Source organism: Triticum urartu, chromosome 2A, assembly GCF_056163025.1.
Source record: "Triticum urartu cultivar PI428250 chromosome 2A, HENAU_Tu73, whole genome shotgun sequence".
Lineage (NCBI taxonomy): Eukaryota > Viridiplantae > Streptophyta > Magnoliopsida > Poales > Poaceae > Triticum > Triticum urartu.
Window position 1 is genome coordinate 393,914,341 of NC_141874.1, and position 15,442 is coordinate 393,929,782.

A 15,442-nucleotide genomic window follows, 5' to 3' on the forward strand; every position below is an offset into this window, starting at 1 on the left:
ACCCCGGTGATGATTGATGGATTTTGAGGAGACCCCGAACCTAACCTATTTCTTTCTAGCCTCTCTGAATCTCGAGGACGAGATTCATTTTAAGGGTGGTAGGTTTGTAACATCCCAAAATTCTAAATTTTGGAATGTTATAATAAATAGATAGATTTGATTGATTGTTTGATTGATTATCTGAAAGTGAGTGAATTCGAAACTTTTTGAAAGTTAAATGAGAGGGAATAAAAGGACTTTCCCAAACTTTCACCTTTTGCATTTTGATCTCCGTGAATTCAAATTCTTTTCAAATACAAAACCCTCGAGAGAAGATGACATGACTTCTTCCATTTAAATAAATGAAAAGGGTTTTGAAAAAGATTTGAATTTCATTTGGAAATATTTCAAATTCAGAAACTTTAAGCAACTCAATGATTTTCACGAGAGAAGATAAAATGACTTCTTCAAATTATATGAAATATGAGTTGGGAGTTTCAAAGAAACTCAAATTTAAAATCCAGTTGAAATTATTTTTCAATTTGGGTTATTTGAGTTTTTATTCAAATTATTTTTCTCCAAAAATAAAATATATGGAAATTAGGGTAACATGATTCCCTACAACAGAAAATTGGAGAGAAATACATTTGAATTCATTTGGGATTTTTTAAATGATTTTTACTGGATTTTATTAGAGCAGTAGCATTCTTTGATTTATCTGATTTTGTGAGGATTTTATTTGGCATATTAAAAATGTCCATGTTGTAGAAAATCTTTTTCTGCAAATTTTGGTATATTATATGCCTATATAATATTTTTATTTCTGTTTGTTTTTAGTTGTTTGTTTGTCTGGAAAAAAAATCTTTATTAAAAAAAATTCCCCCGACTGGGCCGGCCCAGCTCCTGCCAGGCCGCGGCCCAGCCCAGCTCGCCGTCGCCCCGTCCCCGATCTCCCGCGGGAGACCGACTCCCGCACGGGAGCGCCGCCGCCGGAGTCCGGCCGGACTCCGTGTCCTCCTCCCTTGACCCCTCCTCCACGCCACCTCCTCCCCTCCCCCTTAAATAGCGCAGCCCCGGGCCCCGCCTCTCTCTCCTCGTCTCCCCGCGCCGCATCTCGCCGAAGCCGGAGATCGCTGCCACCAACCTTCACCGCTGCCGCGCCCTCGCCGCTGGCGGGACCTGCCGCAGCCGCGCCTCGTCGTCGCCTCCTTGCCGCGCCGCCGCCCGCTAGCGCCGCTGCGTGCCGCGCCACGCCGCATCCCGCCTGCTGCCGCGCCGGAGCCGCCGTTTTGCTGGAGCCCCGCTGCCGCCGCCAACCGTTGTCGTCGGTCGTCGGTTTTATCGCCGAACCACCGAACCGACCGAACCGGTATAACCCCGATCGGTTTCCTGGTTTTTTTGGGTTTTGTTTCAAGAACCCGGTTTAGTTTTTTTAGTTAGATCTATTCAAAGAACATTCTCTGTTTAGAACTAGTTAGCGAACATTCGTTATTTAGCTTTTTCTTTTATTTTAGTTTTCTGTCCAGGGACCTATTGGTAGTATTTCTTTTACAGATTAGTCCCTCTGCTTCAAACGTCTACAACTTTTTGCTCGTTTGTCCAAAACCAACGCCCACCTCTTCGTTATGATCTCCTCTATCTAGACAAACAACCTAAACATGTTTTTGAAAGTTTTAAAATTTTAATTAGATCAGATTTGTATTCAAACTTCGTTTGTTCATAACTTGAGTTTCATAGCTCCGTTTCAGTTGATTCTTTTTGCAAATCGATGCTCTTGATCTAAACTTTCTAATAAGGCCAAATTCACATAATTTTGGTACTGTTAGAAATTGTTTTATGTTGCAAGAGTTATTTGCTTGGTTTTGAAGTTTTCCGAATCATCTTCTTCGATCTTTCTGATCTTTTGAGTGATTGCTTATGTGTGGTTACTATTGCTTGCTTACAATAGATTGATCGGAGTGTGACGAGTAGATCTATCAAGAGTTTTGAGTGCGAATCATCTTCATCAACCTTGCAGGCAAGTTCACACTTTGATCATATCCCTTTAACACCCAGTTTTATGCATTAGTTTCAACCCTCAAACATTGCATGGTTAGGAATTGATAACATGTGGGTATTGGGAGGTAGTTGATGAGGTAGGAACCTATTGCCCTGCATTCAAACCTTGGGAGTTACTATTACGTTATGCTTATATTGCCATGCTATGCTCGTAGACGTGGATTGGGTTTGAGAGTATTTCATGACAGATGTGAGATTGTTAATTAATGGTTTACTTAAGGTGGCAACTTTAACACACATCTGGGTGGATTGAGGCACATGGGTATTCCAGCGATTGCTTGTCTAGGCACCTGGGTATTCCAGGATTGCCTATTTTTTTATGGACCGCCACCCAGGCTCAAAGGGATCATGATTTTATTCATACTAGAAACTTCCGTGTGTAGCCACAAGCTATTATGGTCTCTAGCATAGTTGATTAAGTCGTGTGAACTCTTACAGTGGTAGACTAGCAGATGTAGGGGTTGTAGGTGGTACGGTCTACCCATCGTAAGGTGCAAACGCTTCTGAAAGACTATGTCTTGGTCATCCATTTCTCAAACACCGTGTAGTGCGAGAAATCCAACGGAGGAGATCGAGTCTTGTGGGGAAAAGTGCGCAAACCTCTGCAGAGTGTATAAACTAATCATGATTAGCCGTGTCCCTGGTTATGGACGTTTTGAGTATCTAGTACTTGGATTATCAAGTGAATCTCATCATGTGACTTTAAATAAGTTTGTTGGGTTTAATGATGTTACTTAATTGGGATTGAGAATGCTGTCAACCATTCTCAATGTTCAACAACCACCATGATAGTTAAATAAAATTTATTCCTTTGTAGTAGGGAAAAATTAGCTTTTCGCAAAAACCTTATAACCATAGAGCTTTTCCACCAGCCATATATGCATGTAGTGATAGCCATTGTTCATCATTTCTCTCTATGGTGTGAATTTGCCAGTACATTCAATGTACTGACCCTTTGTGGCTGCAACGTCTCATGTTGCAGGTTTATCGTACGACGAGTAAGTGATACGTTAGGGTTACGATTTCTACACTCAACTTTGCCATTGGTGTTGATGGGAATCCACAACCTTGTTACTTCCGCTATTGTATTGAGGTAATAGTATTTACGTTACTTTATACATGTGATTTACCTCTGTTATAAATCCTCGAGTACTGTGTGTGTCAGCATACCGATCCAGGGATGACACTTAAGCACAAAGACTTGATCCATTCGGGTCGGGTCGCTACAACATCATTTTCATCCTTTCCCAAGATTGTGCAACATGCTCATGTTCAAGTTGCTTGAAATCCATGATCTGGGTTCTAAGGGAAATAATTTTTACGGGAGGAAAATACTTAGTGATAAAAGCATCTTTGCACTTATTTGAAGAATCGATACTATTGCGAGGCAAAGAAGAGAACCAAATTTTTGCAGAATCGCGCAAAGAAAACAAAAGTAATTTCATCTTGACGACATCATTGTCCACATCTTTTTTATTTTGCATATCGCATAATTCCACGAAGGTATTAAGATGGGACGCGACATCCTCATTAGGAGTACCGGAAAATTGGTCTTTCATAACAAGATTCAGCAAAGCAGTATTAATATCACAAGTCTCTGCACTAGCGGCGGGAGGAGCAAGCAGAATGAAAATAAAATCATTGTTGTTGGTATTTGAGAAATCACATAACTTGGTGTTCTCTTGAGTTATGATGACCACACAACAAGATTGCACTCAAAAACAGATCCGGCAAGAAAACGACGAATGGAAAAAGAGAGGCGAATAAAACGACAATTTTTTGTGAAGTGGGGGAGAGGAAAATGAGAGGCAAATGGCAAATAATGTAAATAGCGAGGAGATGAGATTTGTGATTAGGAACCTGGTTATGTTGAAGATCGTCCCCCGCAACGGCGCCAAAAAATCCTTTTGATTGCTCCCTGACTATAGCGCGAGAAAACTCCTATCTTCTAGGACTAAGTTGGTATTTCCCCAAAGAGGAAGGGATGATGTAGCACAACGAAGGTAGGTATTTCCCTCAGTGATGAAACTAAAGTTATCAAACCATTAGGAGAACCAAGCAACACAACATAAACAATACCTGCACACAAATAACAACACCTCGCAACCCGACGTGTTAAAGGGGTTGTCACTCCCTTTCGAGTAACGATGCCAAAAAATTGTAGTAGATTGAAATAATAGATCGCAAATAAAATAAAGTGCAGAAAAGTATTTTTTGTATTTTTTGTTTAATAGATCTGAATAAAAAATGCAAAGGAAAAGTAGATCGCAAGCAAATATATGAGGAAGAAGACCCGGGGGCTGTAGGTTTCACTAGTGGCTTCTCTCAAGAAAGATAGCAAATGGTGGGTAAACAAATTACTGTTGGGAAATTAATAGAACCTCAAATAATTATGACGATATCCAGGCAATGATCATTACATAGGCATCACATCCAAGATTAGTAGACCGACTCCTGCCTGCATCTACTACTATTACTCCACACATCGACCGCTATCCAGCATGCATCTAGTGCATTAATTTCATGGAAAAACGGAGTAATGCAATAAGAACGATGACATGATGTAGACAAGATCCGTTTATCTATTGCGTAGATGTAGATCCCATCTTTTTATCCTTAGTAGCAATGATACATACGTGTCGGTTCCCTTTCTGTCACTAGGATCGAGCACTGTAAGATCGAAACCACTACCGGGCACCTCTTCTCATTGCAAGATAAATAGATCAAGTTGTCCAAACAAAACCCAAATATCGGAGAAGAAATACGAGGCTATAAGAGATCATGCATATAAGAGATCAAAGAAACTCAAATAACTTTCATGGATATAAAAAGATATGACTGATCATAAACTCAAAGTTCATTAGATCCCAACAAACACACCGCAAAAAGAGTTACATCATATGGATCTCCAAGAGAACATTGCATTGAGAATCAAGATAGAGAGATGAAGCAATCTAGCTACTAACTATGGACCCGAAGGTCTACAAAGAACTACTCACGCATCATCGGGAAGGCACCAATGGAGGTGATGAACCCCATCCGAGATGGTGTCTAGATTGGATCTGGTGGTTCTGGACTCTGCGGCTGCTGGATGAATATTTCATGGACTCCCCTAGGGTTTTGGAAATATTTGGGTATTTATAGAGCAAAGAGGCGGTCTGGGGGCACCCGAGGTGGGAACAACCCACCCGGGCACGCCTGTGCCTCCTGGCGCGCCCTGGTGGGTTGTCCCCTCCTCGGGACTCCCCCTAGGTGCAACTAGGGCCCAACTTGTTCCTTCCAGTCCATAAAAAATCTCCGTAAAGTTTTGTGGCATTTGGACTCCATTTGATATTGATTTTCTGCGATGTAAAAAACATGGAACAAACAGGAACTGGCACTTGGCACTATGTCAATAGGTTAGTACCAAAAATGATATAAAATGACTATAAAATGATTATAAAACATCCAAGATTGATAATATAACAACATGGAACAATAAAAATTTATAGAATACGTTGGAGACGTATCAACTTAGTACCTGATAGTATTTTGCATGTCAATGTTGTTGTAGATCAATGGACCGTGCTACTGTTCCTTTGAATTTTAATGCGTTCCTAGAGAAAGCTAAGTTGATAGATGATGGTAGCAACTACACAGACTGGGTCCGTAACTTGAGGATTATCCTCATTGCTGCACAGAAGAATTACGTCCTGGAAGCACCGCTAGGTGCAAAGCCCGCTGCAGGAGCAACACCAGATGTTATGAATGTTTGGCAGAGCAAAGCTGATGGCTACTCGATAGTTTAGTGTGCCATGCTTTACAGCTTAGAATCGGGAATTCAACAACGTTTTGAACATCATGGAGCATATGAGATGTTCCAGGAGTTGAAGTTAATATTTCAAGCAAATTCCCGGATTGAGAGATATGAAGTCTCCAATAAGTTCTATAGCTGCAAGATAGAGGAGAATAGTTCTGTCAGCGAACATATATTCAGAATGTTTGGGTACCACAACCACTTGACTCAACTGGGAGTTAATCTTCCTGATGATAGTGTCATTGACAGAGTTCTTCAATAACTGCCACCAAGCTACAAAAGCTTTGTGATGAACTACAATATGCAAGGGATGGATAAGACAATTCCCGAGCTCTTCGCAATGCTAAAAGCTGCGGAGGTAGAAATGAAGAAGGAGCATCAAGTGTTGATGGTCAACAAGACTACTAGTTTCAAGAAGAAGGGTAAAGGGAAGAAGGGGAAATTCAAGAAGAACTGCAAACAAGTTGATGCTCAAGTGAAGAAGCCCAAGTCTGGACCTAAGCCTGCGACTGAGTGCTTCTACTGCAAAGGGACTGGTCACTGGAAGCGGAACTGCTCCAAGTATTTGGCAGATAAGAAGGATGTCAAAGTGAAAGGTATATTTGATATACATGTTATTGATGTGTACCTTACTAATGCTCGTAGTAGCGCATGGGTATTTGATACTGGTTCTGTTTCTCATATTTGCAACTCGAAACAGGGGCTACAGATTAAGCGAAGATTAGCTAAGGACTAGGTGACGATGCATGTTGGAAATGGTTCCAAAGTCGATGTGATCGCGGTCGGCACGCTACCTCTACATCTACCTTCGGGATTAGTTTTAGACCTGAATAATTGTTATTTGGTGCCAACGTTAAGCATGAAAATTATATCTGGATCTTGTTTGATGCGAGATGGTTATTCATTTAAAACAGAGAATAATGGTTGTTCTATTTATATGAGTAATATCTTTTATGGTCATGCACCCTTGATGAGTGGTCTATTTTTATTGAATCTCAATAGTAGTGACACACATATTCATAGTATTGAAGCCAAAAGATATAAGTTTAATAATGATAGTGCAACTTATTTGTTGCACTGCCGTTTAGGTCATATTGGTGTAAAGCGCATGAAGAAACTCCAGGCTGATGGGCTTTTGGAATCACTTGATGCTTGCGAACCATGCCTCATGGGCAAGATGACTAAGACTCCATTCTCCGGAACAATGGAGCGAGCAAAAGAATTATTGGAAATAATACATACTGATGTATGCGTTCTGATGAGGGTTGATGCTCGCGGCAGGTATCGTTATTTTCTGACCTTCATAGATGATTTGAGCAGATATGGGTATATCTACTTGATAAAACATATGTCTGAAACATTTGAAAAGTTCAAAGAATTTTCAGAGTGAAGTGGAAAATCATCGTAACAAGAAAATAAAGTTTCTACGATCTGATCGTGGAGGTGAATATTTGAGTTACAAGTTTGGTCTTCATTTGAAACAATGTGGAATAGTTTCACAGCTTACGCCACCTAGAACACCATAGCGTAATGGTGTGTCTGAACGTTGTAATCGTACTTTATTAGATATGGTGCGATCTATGATGTCTCTTACTGATTTACCGCTATCGTTTTGGGGTTATGCTTTAGAGACGACTGCATTCACGTTAGATAGGGCACCATCGAAATCCGTTGAGACGATACCATATGAACTGTGGTTTGGCAAGAAACCCAAGTTGTCATTTCTCCAAGTTTGGGGCTGCGATGCTTATGTGAAAAAGCTTCAACCTGATAAGCTCGAACCCAAATCGGAGAAATGTGTCTTCATAGGATACCCAAAGGAGACTATTGGGTACACCTTCTATCACAGATCCGAAGGCCAAATATTCGTTGCTAAGAATGGATCCTTTGTAGAGAAGGAGTTTCTTTCGAAAGAAGTGAGTGGGAGGAAAGTATAACTTGATGACGTAATTGTACCTTCTCCCTTATTGGAAAGTAGTTCATCACAGAAATCAGTTCCAGTGATTCCTACACCAATTAGTGAGGAAGCTAATGATAATGATCATGAAACTTCTAATCAAGTTACTACTAAACCTCGTAGGTCAACCAGAGCAAGATCCGCACCAGAGTGATACGGTAATCCTGTTCTGGAAGTCATGTTACTTGACCATGACGAACCTACGAACTATGAGGAAGCGATGATGAGCCCAGATTCCACGAAATGGCTTGAGGCCATGAAATCTGAGATGGGATCCATGTATGAGAACAAAGTGTGGACTTTGGTTGACTTGCCCGATGATCGGCAAGCCATAGAGAATAAATGGATCTTCAAGAAGAAGACTGACGCTGACGGTAATATTACTGTCTACAAAGCTAGACTTGTTGCGAAAGGTTTTCGACAAGTTCAAGGAGTTGACTACGATGAGACCTTCTCACCCATAGCGATGCTTAAGTCTGTCCGAATCATGTTAGCAATTGCCACATTTTATGATTATGAAATTTGGCAAATGGATGTCAACACTGCATTCCTTAATGGATATCTTAAAAAAGAGTTGTATATGATGGAACCAAAAGGTTTTGTCGATCCAAAAGGTGCTAACAAAGTGTGCAAGCTCTAGCGATCCATTTATGGATTGGTGCAAGCCTCTCGGAGTTGGAATATACGCTTTGACAGTGTGATCAAAGCATATGGTTTTATACTTTTGGAGAAGCCTGTATTTACAAGAAAGTGAGTGGGATCTCCATAGCATTTCTGATATTATATGTGGATGACATATTGTTGATCAGAAATGGTGCTAAATTTCTGAATAGCATAAAAGGATACTTGAATAAGATTTTTTCAATGAAAGACCTCGGTGAAGCTGCTTATATATTGGGCATCAAGATCTATAGAGATAGATCAAGACGCTTAATTGGACTTTCACAAAGCACATACCTTGATAAAGTTTTGAAGAAGTTCAAAATGGATCAAGCAAATAAAGGGTTCTTGCCTGTGTTACAAAGTGTGAAGTTGAGTCAGACTCAATGCCCGACCACTACAGAAGATAGAGAAAAAATGAAAGTCATTCCCTATACCTCAGCCATAGGTTCTATCATGTATGCAATGCTGTGTACCAGACCTGATGTGTGCCTTGCTATTAGTTTAGCAGGGAGGTACCAAAGTAATCCAGGAGTGGATCACTGGACAGCGGTCAAGACCATCCTGAAATATCTGAAAAGGACTAAGGATATGTTTCTCATTTATGGAGGTGAAAAAGAGCTTGTCGTAAATGGTTACGTCGATGCAAGCTTTGACAGTGATCCAGATGACTCTAAGTCACAAACCGGATACATATTTTTATTGAATGGTGGAGCTGTCAGTTGGTGCAGTTCTAAGAAGAGCATCATGGCGGGATCTACGTTTGAAGCGGAGTACATAGCTGCTTTAGAAGCAGCAAATGAAGGAGTCTGGATGAAGGAGTTCATATCCTATCTAGGTATAATACATAGTGCATCGGGTCCAATGAAAATCCTTTGTGACAATACTGGTGCAGTTGCCTTGGCAAAGAAATCCAGATTTCACAAGAGAACCAAGCACATCAAGAGATGCTTCAATTCCATCCGCGATCAAGTCAAAGAGGGAGACATAGAGATTTGCAAGATACATACGGATCTAAATGTTGCAGACCCGTTGACTAAGCCTCTCTCACGAGCAAAACATGATCAACACCAAGACTCCATGGGTGTTAGAATCATTACTATGTAATCTAGATTATTGACTCTAGTGCAAGTGGGAGACTGAAGGAAATATGCCCTAGAGGCAATAATAAAGTTGTTATTTATATTTCCTTATATCATGATAAATGTTTATTATTCATGATATAATTGTATTAGCTGGAAAATTAGTACATGTGTGAATACATAGACAAATAGAGTCCCTAGCATGCCTCTACTTGACTAGCTCGTTAATCAAAGATGGTTAAGTTTCCTAGCCATAGACATGTGTTGTCATTTGATGAACGGGATCACATCATGAGAGAATGATGTGATGGACAAGACCCATCCGTTAGCTTAGCATAATGATCATTTACTTTTTTCTGCTATTGCTTTCTTCATGACTTATACATGTTCCTCAGACTATGAGATTATGCAACTCTCGAATATCTGAAAGCACAAGTGCTCTCTGGGTGATTTTGATAATTAATGACAACATATCTCTTGTTGGACTAATACTTTTACCTAGTATGTTTTAAACAAGTTCAACAAATTAAGTGGCATGGACTAAAGGATGTGGAACCCCTTCAAGATGCTAAGGACAAAGGATTAGCTCAAGCTTCAAGATCAAGACTCTACATTTTCTATTTTAGTGATCCAAGATCACATTGAGTCTATAGGAAAAGCCAATACTATCAAGAGGGGATGAGGTGTTGTGTAATGGCTTGCTTGCTCAAAGTGCTTAGTGATATGCTCCAAAACCCTCAACTACCTTACCCACATCCACATATGACCTGAACCAAAAGTCAAACTCGGCCCCACCGATTCTTTCTATCCGGCGCCACCGAATTCAGATGTCATAGCCACTGCCACAAACCCTAGGCAAATCGGTTTCACCGATAGGGATCTCAGTCTCACCGAGATGGGATTGTAATCTCTCTGTGTATGTCCATTACCAAAATCGGTCCCACCGAGATTGAGCAATCGGTACTACCGAGATTACAATGCAAACTTTCTGGTTAGCTTATTACCAAAATCGGTCCCACCGAGTTTGTGTAATCGGTCTCATCAAGTTTGCCTGACCAACTCTCTGGTTAGCTTATTACCAAAATTGGTCCCACCGAGTTTGTGTAATTGGTCTCACCGAGATTACGTTATGCCCTAACCCTAACGATATCGGTCCTACCGAGTTGCATCTCAGTCCCACCGAAAATCCTAACGGTCACTAGGTTTGCTAAATTTGTCTGACCGAGTTTCTCAATTCGGTCTCACCAAGATTGGTAAATTGTGTGTAACGGTTAGTTTTTGTGTGGAGGCTATATATACCCCTCCACCCACTCTTCATTCGTGGAGAGAGCCATCAGAACATACCTACACTTCCAATACACATTTTCTGAGAGAGAACCACCTACTCATGTGTTGAGGCCAAGATATTCCATTCCCACCATATGAATCTTGATCTCTAGCCTTCCCTAAGTTTCTTTCCACTCAAATCTTCTTTCCACCAAATCCAAATCCTGTGAGAGAGAGTTGAGTGTTGGGGAGACTATCATTTGAAGCACAAGAGCAAGGAGTTCATCATCAACACACCATTTGTTACTTCTTGGAGAGTGGTGTCTCCTAGATTGGCTAGGTGTCACTTGGGAGCCTCCGACAAGATTGTGGAGTTGAACCAAGGAGTTTGTAAGGGCAAGGAGATCGCCTACTTTGTGAAGATCTACCGCTAGTGAGGCAAGTCCTTCGTGGGTGATGGCCATGATGGGATAGACAAGGTTGCTTCTTCGTGGACCCTTCGTGGGTGGAGCCCTCCGTGGACTCGCGCAACCGTTACCCTTCGTGGGTTGAAGTCTCCATCAACGTGGATGTACGATATCACCACCTATCGGAACCACGACAAAAACATCCGTGTCTCCAATTGCGTTTGAATTCTCCAAACCCTACCCTTTATATTCTTGCAAGTTGCATGCTTTACTTTCCGCTGCTCATATACTATTTGCATGCTTGCTTGATATGTATTGTGTTTGTTAAACTTGTGCCAAAACTCCACTTCAACTTAAAGAAATTAAAAACGGCAACTTTTGCTACTTAGTGTCTAATCACCCCCCTCTAGACACCTCTTCTCGATCCTTTCAATTGGTATCCGAGCGTTGGTCTCCATTGCCTTGGTTTAAATACCTTTGGAGGAAGATGGATGTGTCTACTTCGGGGAGTCTTAGACATAGAGTGCCTATTCTTGATGGAGAATATTTTCATGAGTGGAAAAATGAAATGCTTGAGATTTTCATTGAATATCACTTGAACAAGTACATTGCTAGCCCTTGTGCACCTCATATTGATCCCTTGCATCCCACACCCGAAGAGGATCATGACATGATTCGCAATCTTAGAACCATCAATCTTATCATAAGAGGATTGCCCAAAAATTTGATTGCTAGTTTGCCTACTCTTGATTGTGCCTATACTATATGGAAATTTCTTGAGGACCGATTTCCAGATTATTCCTTGAAAAATTTAGACGAAATTCTCCATAAGTCTATTGCTTTGATTAAGATGAATTCTAGTGATCCTAGCTTTGGTGATTGTATATTTGAGCTTACCAATCTCTTGCGTGCCGTAGGAAATGTTGCGATCATTAGCGATATCATATCCGAAGCTATTAGAATCCATAAAGGTGACCATTGTGATGATCATTTGTCTAATGAATTACCCTCTCTAGGAATTGATCAATCACAAAATGATGTTGAACATGGATACCATGATGAGGATGATGATAGTGATTATGATCTCGATGATGCGATGAGACACTTTGGTCTTATGGCAAATCTTCGCGGCTACATGGCTGGAGGAAAGGAATGGGTCCTTGATAGTGGATGTACTGATCATATGACCGGGGATAAAGACATGTTCCGTGAGCTTGCTGGAAACGACGACCCTCGAAAGTATGTCACTTTTGGTGATAATTCAAAGGGTAAAGTGGTTGGCCTTGGTAAGGTGGCCATCTCACATGATAGCTCCATACAAAATGTCATGCTCGTTGAATCTCTTGGCTACAACTTACTTTCAGTATCTAGACTTGCTGATTTCGGTTTCAATGTCCTATTTACTAAAGTAGACTGCCAAGTGTTTCATAGAGATAATCATAAAATGGTCTTTACCGGTATACATAGAGGAGATCTTTACATTGTTGATTTCACTAAAAAGGCTCAACCTAGAACTTTCTTAATTGCTAAGTCTTCTAAAGGCTGGTTGTGGCATAGAAGGCTAGGCCATGTGGGCATGCGAAACCTTGACAAACTCATTAAAGGAAATCATATCCTTGGCGTTAACGATGTCATATTTGACAAGGATAGACTTTGTACTGCTTGTCAAGCAGGGAACCAAGTTGGAGGAAGTCATCGTGCTAAGAACATCATGACCACAAGAAGACCACTCGAGCTACTTCACATGGATCTCTTTGGTCCAAATGCCTACAAGAGTCTCGGTGGTAACTCATTTGGTCTAGTCATAGTTGATGATTTTTCAAGATTTACGTGGGTGTTCTTTCTTGATGACAAATCGCAGGTCCAAAAGATCTTCAAAAACTTTGCTAGGAAGGCCCAAAATCAATTTGACATGAAGATCAAGAAGGTTCGGAGTGACAATGAAATGGAGTTCAAGAACGCAAATGTAGACACCTTTCTTGAAGAAGAAGGGATTACACATGAGTTCTCGGCTACGTACACACCTCAACAAAATGGAGTCATTGAGAGGAAGAACCGGACTCTTATCGAGATGGCAAGAACGATGCTTGATGAGTACAAGACGCCAAAACACTTTTGGGTGGAAGCAGTTGAGACAGCTTGTCATGCAACAAATCGCTTGTATCTTCACAAGCTACTCGGCAAGACGGCATACGAGCTCCTCACCGGTAACAAACCCCAAGTTGGATACTTTCGAGTATTCGGCTCAAAGTGCTACATTCTTGATAAGCATCATCGTTCTAAATTTGCTCCTAAGTCTCATGAAGGTTTCCTACTTGGTTATGGCTCAAACTCTCACACATACAGTGTCTACAACAATTTCACCAGAAAGGTTGAAGAAACGGTAGATGTGAAGTTTGATGAATCTAACGGATCGCAAGTAGAGCAATTGCCAATTGATGTAGGAGACAAAGATCCCTCGGAAGCAATCCAAGACTTGTCTATTGGCAAGATTCGTCCAATGAAGATAAAGGAGAGTACCTCGTCCGTCCAAGTGGAAGCTTCTACCTCACGACAAGGTGAACCAAGAGTTGATACGGAAGCATCCACGAGTGGGACACAGCAAGATGAAGAAAACGAGGAAGTTCTCCAAGACGAACGTCAACAACCTCCTTCTCCACCACGACAAGAGAACGACAATGCTAACAATGAAGAAGTCCAAGAAGAAGAACAAGATGAAGAAGATGTTCAACCAAGACCCAAGCAAAAGCTTTCACGAGTTCGAGCAAGAATTGCTAAAGATCATCCCGTGGAGCAAATCTACAATGATATCCAAATCGGGAGAATCACTCGCTCTAAAACTCATTTGGCTAACTTTTGTGAACATTACTCATTCATCTCTAGCATTGAACCTATGAAGGTTGAAGAAGCATTGGAGGATCCGGACTGGATAAACGCTATGCATGAAGAGCTACACAACTTTGAGAGAAATCAAGTATGGACATTGGTCGAGAAGCCCGACAACAACCACAACATCATCGGTACCAAATGGGTGTTTCGCAACAAGCAACACGAAGATGGACAAGTGGTTCGCAACAAAGAACGTCTCGTCGCCCAAGGCTACACACAAGTCGAAGGTATGGACTATGGTGAGACATATGCTCCCGTTGCTAGACTTGAGTCCATTCGCATCTTACTTGCCTATGCTAATCACCATGATATCACTTTGTACCAAATGGACATTAAAAGTGCTTTTTCTAAATGGTGAAATTGACGAGGAAGTTTATGTTAAGCAACCTCCCGGCTTTGTCAATCCTAGAAACCTAATCATGTCTACAAACTTCACAAAGCCCTTTATGGTCTTAAACAAGCTCCTAGAGCATGGTATAAATGATTGACCAAGTTCCTTATTGAAAAAGGCTTTGAAATTGGAAAAATAGATTCTACTCTTTTTACTAAAAGGGTTAATGGAGAACTATTTGTATGCCAAATTTATGTCGATGATATTATATTTGGATCAACTAACCCTCATTTTAGTGAAAAGTTTGGGAAGCTAATGTCGAAGAAGTTTGAGATGTCTATGATGAGTGAACTCAAATTCTTTCTTGGTTTGCAAATCAAGCAAACCAAGGAAGGCACCTTTGTCTCTCAAACGAAGTACACCAAGGACTTATTCAAGAAGTTCAATATGAAAGAATGCAAAGGTATGACTACACCCATGCCTACTAGTGGACATCTTGATTTGACCAAAGATGGTGAACCGGTTGATCAAAAAGTTTACCGCTCTATGATTGGTTCATTGTTATATCTATGTGCTTCACGTCCCGATATCATGCTAAGTGTGTGCATGTGTGCACGATATCAAGCTGCTCCTAAGGAATGTCATCTTAAGGCCGTGAAGAGGATAGTGAGATACTTAATACATACACCAAATTTTGGCATTTGGTATCCAAAGGGGGCTTCCTTTGATCTTGTTGGCTACTCTGACTCGGACTATGCCGGTGACAAGGTTGATAGAAAGTCCACTTCGGGTACTTGTCAATTCCTTGGTAGATCTCTTGTGTCTTGGTCTTCCAAGAAACAAAACTCGGTATCCTTATCCACCGCCGAAGCGGAATACATTGCCGCTGGTTCATGTTGTGCTCAATTACTTTGGATGACCCAAACTCTTAAAGATTATGGGATATATGTGAAACATGTTCCATTACTTTGTGACAATGAAAGTGCTATCAAGATTGCTCACAATCCCGTGCAACAC